At 36.6% G+C, this 9,429-nt stretch overlaps 1 protein-coding gene across 7 annotated transcripts in view; it reads left to right on the forward strand.

Annotated features, from left to right (window-relative positions):
- Positions 1–9,429, forward strand: part of ZNF438 (zinc finger protein 438) — a 196,258-nt gene that overhangs the window by 84,339 nt on the left and 102,490 nt on the right. For 2 of the 7 annotated variants that reach the window (XM_010860016.1, XM_010860017.1), the window contains one exon: positions 4–51. The exons of the other annotated variants lie outside the window; for them this stretch is intronic. The gene's annotated coding sequence lies outside the window, so the exon portion shown is untranslated. The remainder of the gene's footprint in view (positions 1–3; positions 52–9,429) is intronic. 7 annotated transcript variants of the gene reach the window in all.

The raw sequence follows: 9,429 nt of genomic DNA on the forward strand, positions 1-9,429 counted from the left end.
CAGTTTCCCAGAGCCTGAGGTAGCCTGTCACACGGACGGCTTTCAGTAGAGGTTTGTTTGAATACATGTGAAGTAGACATTACTTGTGTAGATTCTAAATTGGTCTGTATGTGTGTCATTAAGCACGTGTCTAATAGTTTAACTCTCACTTTTCCAATTCGTCTCTAATGATAGATCCTGTTCAGAGTTTTTTGTTATTAGACAGTTAATTCCTCACAACAGTCTGTGTCCAAGTCCCTAAGTGCTTTCCACCTGGCTGGCTACCTGTGGCACTGCTCAGTCATAGAGAAAAATGACATTTAGTCACAAATTACTTAAATTATAGGCTCTTAATATTTCCTAAAACCAGTAAGCCCATTTATTATTGTAATGATGGGAGAATGCTTATATTTTCTCCCAAATAGTTATTCCTTAGGACCGTCCTAGAGCACTGAATAGTAATGTTAATCAGTGGACAAATACTTAGAGATACTTAGAGAATGATGACGTACACAGCATCGTGCCTGGTACCATGTGTTCTGCAAAGATGTGTACGACCTTGGTCCTGCCACCTCGAATCTAGGCTTCTCCACAAATAGGTGCTTTACACCAGTCAGCTTAAGGCCATCAGAATGGATATGGGCTGAGAGCACTGAATGAGAATCAGGTGAGTCCTCTTTCAGTGCATTAGATGCAGGAGATGCAGGTTCAGTCCCTGGGTCAGGAAGACACCCTGGAGAAAGGCATGGCAGCTCATTCCAGTATTCTTACCTGGAGAATCCCATGAACAGAGGAGCCTGATGGGCTACAGTCCGTGGGGTTGCACAGAGACTGAGCACACACGCATATATGCACACACTGGCACCAGGCACTCTCCCGTTTACAAAGATAGGAATGTCAACATGCACATACACATACACGTGTGCGTTATACATATATGTTATCCCCTTAGTAACGGCTACTACCTGGTCTGGACTTCGTAATTTATGTTAACACACCAGTATTTCTTTATGTTCTCTTTTTAAATCACTGCTTGAGACTACTACAAATGGTGTTAATTTTATATTTGTAATTCTCGTTGTGTTTTAATCACGAGTAAGAGTCTAAATAAGCATTTGTTAAATGAACTAAAGGACAACCTGTGTGTGCATGTTTTGGCTTAATTATATACAAACAGTAGCTTATTTAGTAAGATGAAAATGGTTGGTTTTCATTGCAGCAACTTGGTTGAAGTTTGTCATGTTTGGAAAATTGTTTTGTAGTATCTCTGAGAATATTGGCCTTTTTATCTCTAACAAATAATTTTACCTTATAATGAACTTTGCAAATTACTTCTGAGTAAGATCTGGGTTTAGGCTTCCTTTTCCAGTTTGGTAGTAGAGGCTAGACACAGGACACTGTGAGTCCTGCAACAGCCTAGGTAAATTACAAAATAACATTATTTTAGTGATCTGTTATTACATAATTAATTGCCTCAACACTGAGTGGTTTGTTCTGGATAGCTCATGGTTCTGTGGGTTGGGAGTTCAGACAAGTCTCAGTTGGGTAATTTTTCTATTCCACATTGCACTGACTAAGATCACTGGATGGTATTCATTTGGTAGATGGATTAGATGCTCTGGAGGATCTAGGATATCTTTATGCACGTATATGGTGTGTGGACAAAGGTAGAAGATGTGTCTATATGACCTTTTTAGCAGAGTCTCAAGGGAGTCAGACTTGTCCTGTTGTGGTTTAGGACTCCTAGAGAGAATTTTCCAAGAGATGGGAAGGATGATGCTATAGAGGAAGGTCTAAAACTGGAAACTGGCCCCACATCACTTCTACCATATTGTGTTGGTCAAAGCAGTGCCAGAGCCCCCCAGTTTCAGTGAGATGCGACATAGAGTGGCCTTTCAGTGGAAGAGGTATCAGAGAATGTGTGGCCATCTTACTCTGCTACAGTTCACCCTCTGGCCACAGATGATTTACATTCCTCCTATATTCTAAATGTACTCAGCCCCTTCCGAGAATCCGAAGTTGTCATCCGTCTATGGCTTTATTCTCAAGCTTCAGGTCCAGGACCTTGTCATTTAAGTCAGGTCCAAACGTGCAGAAAGCTTGCCTGGTGTAGTTGCCTCAAGAGACAAGTTATTTATTCGGCATATATTAGACAGGCAGGCATAGAATCACTGCAATAAGCATTTCCATTCAGAATCAGGAAGCAAGAGGTGCATAGCTTTCACTGGTTCATAGTAATTTTGAAATCCTAATGCTGTCATTTCTTTACTAACATTATTTTTACTCCCTGGAAATGATTATCCATGGCTCCTGACTTCACCCTAGCAACTCTGAGTCATCCATCATTTTATATAAAAAATGGTTCATGTTTACAACTGGATAGTCTTGCCAGCCTTGCTTCCTGCTGGCAGAAATTTGAGAGTTCAGAAGCATCTTTTCAGTTTTTTTCTCTTTCTGCTCCTGTCAGCCCTATATGACATAATTCTTTTAAAAACTTTGTGAAATTCCTGTGTATCAAATTATAGTCCACTCTGTTAGACAGAAGCCACATTCACATTTGTTTTGAGATATATTTTTTTCTACTTCAGACTGTGAGTAAAGGCATTATAAGATGATACCCATAAGATTCTGTGAAGCTTTTCTGTTTGAAAGAGAGTCCAAAAGGGACACCCTCAAAATTCCTATAGGATTTTTATCTAAAAAAGATAGTCTTATGAGGCACACACTCTTAAGATTCTTAGAACTGAATTAGATATAACATGTAATCATGGTATTTTACAGTCACATTCTAGAAAGTTTTGTCCCAAAACCATGCTTTACTGACAGCCCTAAACTTGACTTTTTACTTTGAAGCTATATCTTAGTTTTCTGTCTGGGCAGAATGGGGACGAGGAAATGTTTTGTTTTAGAAAAGAGCAAGTCCTGGCTCCTTAAATTCCTGAAAGTGAAATGGTTCTTTCGTTAGCTCTAAATTCTGCTTGAAAATGGAAGAGTTCTTTTGTTAACTTACCTTTCTCTTTGAATCCCGTATTATACTAGGCTAAAAGAGACTAATACTTTGACCTTCTGCCTGGCAATCTCCTTAGCCAAATCTACCACTTTATTGGGCACGTTTTCTCTTTTCTTTTTTATGCAAGGAATAGTGTTGCACAATTTCCACCACCGTGTAAGTGGGCTTGTCATTTCTCCATCTGTTAACATTTTCACTAATGTCCTTCAGGCTTTCATTAACAGTGTTTTTAAGGACCTCCCTGTTTCTGCTCACCACTTGGTCCCAAAGCCAATGTCAGTATTTTAAGATTTTTATTACAGAGCCCCCACTTCCATGTGCCAGTATCTGTTATGGTTATCTAATTCTGTTACAAATTACCTAAAAACTTACAGTCTTAGAAAAACAGTCATTTTGTTGTACTTCACAGTCTGTAAGTCAGTGCAAAGGGCAGGCTCAGCTGGTGGTTATTCTTCTCCATGTAGCATCAGCTGAGGTTAGTTGGTGGCATTCAGCTGAAGGATGAGCTGGTTGCAAGTCTCTAAGACAGCTTCATATTTACATTTCTGGTACTTTGATAAGAATCATTCAAAAGCTAATTTTGGCTGAGGCTGTCAGTCAGAGTGCTTACACCTACCTTCTCCAGGATGACAGTCTTACTATAGTTAAATGATGGTAACAGTAGCACAAAAGACAGGAAGAAAGGAATAGATATCTTCTGTTGTAAAATTCTTATTTCTGAAGTGATAAAATTGTCTGAGTCACCAGGGAAGTCCAAAATATTATTAAAACTTAGGTTGTGGTAAGTTAAAGCTCTGTAGTTTAAACACCAGAGCAATAAAACTGCAAAAGAAACAGGTACATCTAATAAGCCAACAGGGAAGATAAAGTAAAATACTAAAAAATATTCAGTCACAGATAAGGCAAGAAAAAATGCGAAAAGGAAACAAAGAATAGATTAGAAAATAGCTAGATGATTATTTCAGATTCAGCCATATAAATAGTTACATTACGTATAAATGATTTAAATGCTCTGAAGACAGATCATCAGGCTAGATAAAAAAGCAAGACCTAACTACATACTGTTCACAAGAAATCCTATTCAAATATGAACACAAGTTATGAGTAAAAGAATTGAAGAAGATATACCATGCAAACACTAATCACTAAGAAAACTGGATTGGCTATATTAATTACAACAACATAGGCTTCAGAACAGAGACTATTACTAGCAATATTGAGACATATTTCATAATGATGAATCAATTTATCAAAAAAAATAACAATCCTAAATATCTATGAGTCCATTAACAGAGCTTCAAAATACTTGAAATAAAAATTTACAGAACATAAAGGATGTTGTTGTTCAGCCGCTCAGTCATGTCTGACTCTTTGCAACCCCATAGACTGCAGCACACCAGGCTTCCCTGTCCTTCACTATCTCCCGGAGTTTGCTCAAACTCATGTCCTTTGAGTTAGTGATACCATCCAACCATCTCATCCTCTGTCATCCCCTTCTGCTGCCTTCAGTCTTTCCCAGCATCAGGGTGTTTTCTGATGAGTTGGCTCTTTGCATCAGGTGGCCAAAGTGTTGGAGCTTCAGCTTCAGCATTAGTCCTTCCAGTGAATATTCAGGTTGATTTCCTTTAGGATTGACTGGTTTGATCTCCTTGCTCTCCAAGGGACTCTCAAAAGTCTTCTGCTGTACCACTATTCGAAGGCATCTTTTTTTAAGTGCTCAGCCGTCTCTGTGGTCCAGTTCTCACATCCATATGTGACTACGGGAAAAACCATAGCTTTGACTCTACGGATCTTTGTCAGCAAAGAAATGTCTCTGCTTTTGAATACATTGCCTAGATTTGTCATAGCTTTTCTTCTAAGAAGCAAGCATCTTTTAATTTCATGGCTGCAGTCACCATCCAAAGTGATTTTGGAGCCCAAGAAAATAAAATCTGCCAATTTTTCTCCATCTGTTTGCCATGAAGTGATGGGACCGGATGGATGCCCATGGTCTTCATTTTTTTTTTTTTCCAGTTTTTAAAAATGTATTTATTTTTTTTGAAGGATAATTGCTTTACAGAATTTTGTTGTTTTCTGTCAAACTTCAACATGAGTCAGTCATAGGTGTACATATATCCCCTCCCTTTTGAACCTCCCTCCTATCTCCCTCTCCATCCCATCTCTCTAGACTGGTACAGAGCCATTTTTTGAGTGTTGAGTTTTTAGCCAGCTTTTTTCACTCTCCTCTTTCACCTTCATCAAGAGTCTCTTTAATTCCTTTTCACTTTCTGCCATAAGGATGGTGTCATCTGCATATCTGAGGTTATTAATATTTCTCCTGGCAGTCTTAATTCCAGCTTGTGCTTCATCCAGCTTGGTGTTTTGCATGATGAACTCTGCATATATGTTAAATAAGCACAGTGACATATACTGCCTTGTTACCCTTGAACATAAAGGATAAATAGGTAAAACTACAGTTGTAGTTAGTCTCAAACACTTCTCTCTCAGCATTTGATTTATAAGTAGGCAAAATATTAATAAAAAAGAAATCTGGAACAACACTGTTAACCAGTTGGAGTTAATTGACATTTATAGAATCTTGCACTCAACAATAGAAGAATACACATTCTTTTCAAGAACACATGAAATTTTCATCAAGGTAGGTCATATGTTAGATCATAAAACAAGTCTCAATATATTTTAAAAGATTAAAACTATGCAGGACATGTTCTTTCACTGTTTCTAAATTGTATTAGAAATGAATAGCAATAGAATATCTAGAATTCCTTCCCCAAATATTTAGAGATTAAATAGCACACTTTTAAATAAAGCATGGTTCCATGAAATTACAAGAAAAAGTAGAAAATATTTTTAACTCAATGAAAAATGAAAACACATGGGAACAATATTTATGCAGCAAAAGCTGTGATTAGAGGAAAATGTATAGCTTTAAGATACAGATATTAAAAAAGAAGAAAAGTCTAAAACCAGTTATCTAAGCTTTCACTTATGGAAGCTAGAAAATTAAAATGAACCCAAAGTAAGTTGAAGGTAGAAAACAAGAAATAGAAATCAATAAAATAGAATATTATAAAACAGACAAATGATGGAGAAAAATTGGTGAAAACAAAAGCTTTTTAATCGATAAGATTAGTTGGCTCTCTTTAGTGGCAGTTCAGTGCCTTCCATATATTCCTAGATATAAGAGGTTAAAATTGTCCATGTCTCTTAAGTTCTAGACCCAAAAACTGGTGTCTTGTCATAGCCACCATATTTTATTGGTCAAAGAGGCCATTCAGATTCAAAACTTGGAAAGTACATGTGTACCCACTTCTCAGTGGGAGGAGTTTCAAAATATTTGTGTCACTCAAGCACAGTCATATTTTTGAAGAGCTTATGAATGAAAAGAATACTGAATGAACTGAAGTAACAAAAATGGAAGAGCACCTATGAGATGAGACTGTTAGAAGTCCTCTTTCCTGAGTGTGTGTGCTCAAAATGAACACTGGCTAAGGATCAAGATTGCTGTATAAGTGAGACTCTATGAGGGAAAAGAGAAACCGTGGAAGTTTTGGTGATCACGTAGTCTGACATATTGAACTGGAACCTAGGGAGTCTTCAGACACACAGCTGGTTTTCCCCATAGGTTGTTTACTGAGCCTTGAGACAGGATGGGAGGTTGGGAAGTTGAGCTGGAAATATGCAGTGATGTCTTCTGCAGTCTTGCAGTGCTTAGGAGACAGTCTCTTTGTGGTAGGGTTAGGATGCAGCTGCAATAAGCACAATTAATTTCACCTTTGAGATGTTTTACACCAGAAGTAAAATAATTAGATTGACGTGAACAGCTCCTTACCCTACCAGTCTAATAGAGGGAAGGATGGACCCTCACTGGGAGAAAATAATGTCAGCCATAGTTTTATGGCTATTACATTCAAAATATTGAGAATACAGTAAAATGTTATATGACATGTAAAAAGTAAAAATATATATATATATGTTCAAAGAAGATAAATAGAAGCAGATCTGCCAGTGATACAGATCTAGAAGTTACCAAACAAATATTTTATAGTTGTTGTAAATGTGCTAAAGGAAATGAAGCAGTTAGAAAAATGGATGAAAAGATGAACAATATTAATAGAAAGGTGGAAATATTTAAAAAAATAATCAAATGGATATCCTAGGGCTGAAAAATATGACATCTGAAATTAAGATTTGAGTTTAAGAGCAAAGTAGGCACAACAAAAAATAAATAACTAGAACTAGTGAACTAAAGGACAGTTCAGTGGGAAAGTGTACAATCTCAGAAAGGAAAAAGAATGGAAAGAACAAAACAGCTTAGGAGACATAAGATCAAGTCACTTCATCTAACATTCATGTGGTTGGAGTCCCCGGAGGAGAAAATGAGAAAAGCAATATTTGAGAAAATAATGACCAGAGGTTTTCCAAACTGATTAAAGATAGCAATCCACAAATTCAAGGAGCATAGGAAACTTAGTGAACCCCAAGCAAGATTAATATGAAGAAAATCACACCTAGGTACAACTTGGTGAGACTTGTGAAAACCAGCTATAAAGAAAAAATCTTGAAACAATCGAAGTAAACTCCACTACCTTCAAAGGAACAGCAGTAAGGTGGCTGACTGTCCTACAGACATTATTAAAACCAGAACATTAAGGAATGACATCCGTAAATACTTGCAGAAAGGAAAAATACTGCCAACCTGAACCTCTGTACCCAGCAAAAATATTTTTTTAATGAAAGCAGAAAAAAAATGTTTTTAGACAAAAGGTGGGAGATTTTATCACAAGTAGAACCATAGTGCAGAAATACTAAAGGAAGTTATTCAGTCTGAAGAAAAGTGATCCCAGATGAGCCATAGGACCTCAGGAAAAGTGAGGAGCCTAGGAAAGCCTATGAATAAATATAAAAGATTTCAGACCATTGAAAGCAACAATATTAATGTTTTGTGGGGCTTTAAACATAATTAGAAATAAAATATTTAAAATCAGTGGAACAAAGGGTTAGTAGGTGTAAGTGAAGTTAAACTAACATTTTTTTGTCTCACCCAGGAAGTGGTAAAAGTCATCTGAAATCAAGGAAGTATTTTTAATCTCTAAGATAATTGCTAGAAATATTACAAAGATGTTTAAACAAAAAGTTTACCAAAGGTAAAATAAAATAATTTAAAAAATTGGGTATCAAAAAAAGAACAGAAGGAATGAATAGAAAATTAATAACATGAAAGTATCTTTAAGTATAATTAAATTACATAAATTGGCTTCTTCTTCCAATTAAAACCAGAAATTTTTGGACTAGATTTTTAAAAAAAGACAACAATGTATAGTTAAGACATAAGACATATTTCACATAAAAGGATATGGAAAAAAATAAAAGGTACACTATAACAAATACTGACTAAGGAAATCTTATATGTTAATATCAGACAGAGTAATCCTTATGGAAGAATGAATTATGGAATGCTCTATAATGATAAATGATCAATGCAGTAGGAAGACAGAACAGTGCTAAATTTATATGTTCCTAACAGCATAACTTGAAAATACATAAAGCTAAAATTGACAGGACAAAAAGGAGAACAGATGAATCATAGTTGCAGAATTTTGCAACCTTCTTTCAACCACTAGTGTAACAAGCAGATTTTTAACATGATTGTTAAAAGTGTAAGGTGATAGAATATTTAAACAAGGTTATTAACTTGACCTATTGCTATTCATAGAATATTATTCCCAACAACTGCAGAATACACATTCTTTTCAAGCATGCAAGGAATTTTTACCAAAATAGAACATGTACTAAGCCAAAAAGCAAATCTCAACAGATTTCAAAGGATAACATATAGTATATGTTCCGCAGTAGAATTAAATTAGAAATATATAACTGAAACATAAAAAAGCCTATATTTGCATGGAAAATAAATAGTATGCTTTTAAATAATCCAAGGGTCAAAGAAATACAACCATGGTCAAAATATGTTGAATAGTATCAAAACTTGTGAGACACAAAGTAATGCCTAGGGAGTATTCAGTTCAGTTCAGTCACTCAGTTGTGTCCGACTCTTTGTGACCCCATGAATCACAGCACACCAGGCCTCCCTGTCCATCACCAACTCCCAGAGTTCACTCAAACTCACGTCCATCGAGTCAGTGATGCCATCCAGCCATCTCATCCTCTGCCGTCCCTTTTTCCTCCTGCTCCCAATCCCTCCCATCATCAGAATCTTTTCCAATGAGTCAACTCTTCTCATGAGGTGGCCAAAGTACTGGAGTTTCAGCTTTAGCATCATTCCTTCCAAAGAAATCCCAGGGCTGATCTCCTTCAGAATGGACTGGTTGGATCTCCTTGCAGTCCAAGGGACTCTCAAGAGTCTTCTTCAACACCACAGTTCAAAAGCATCAATTCTTCGGCGCTCAGCCTTCTTCACAGTCCAACTCTCACATCCA

This window comes from Bison bison, unplaced genomic scaffold (assembly GCF_000754665.1).
Source record: "Bison bison bison isolate TAMUID 2011002044 unplaced genomic scaffold, Bison_UMD1.0 scf7180017864461, whole genome shotgun sequence".
Classification (NCBI taxonomy): Eukaryota; Metazoa; Chordata; class Mammalia; order Artiodactyla; family Bovidae; genus Bison; species Bison bison.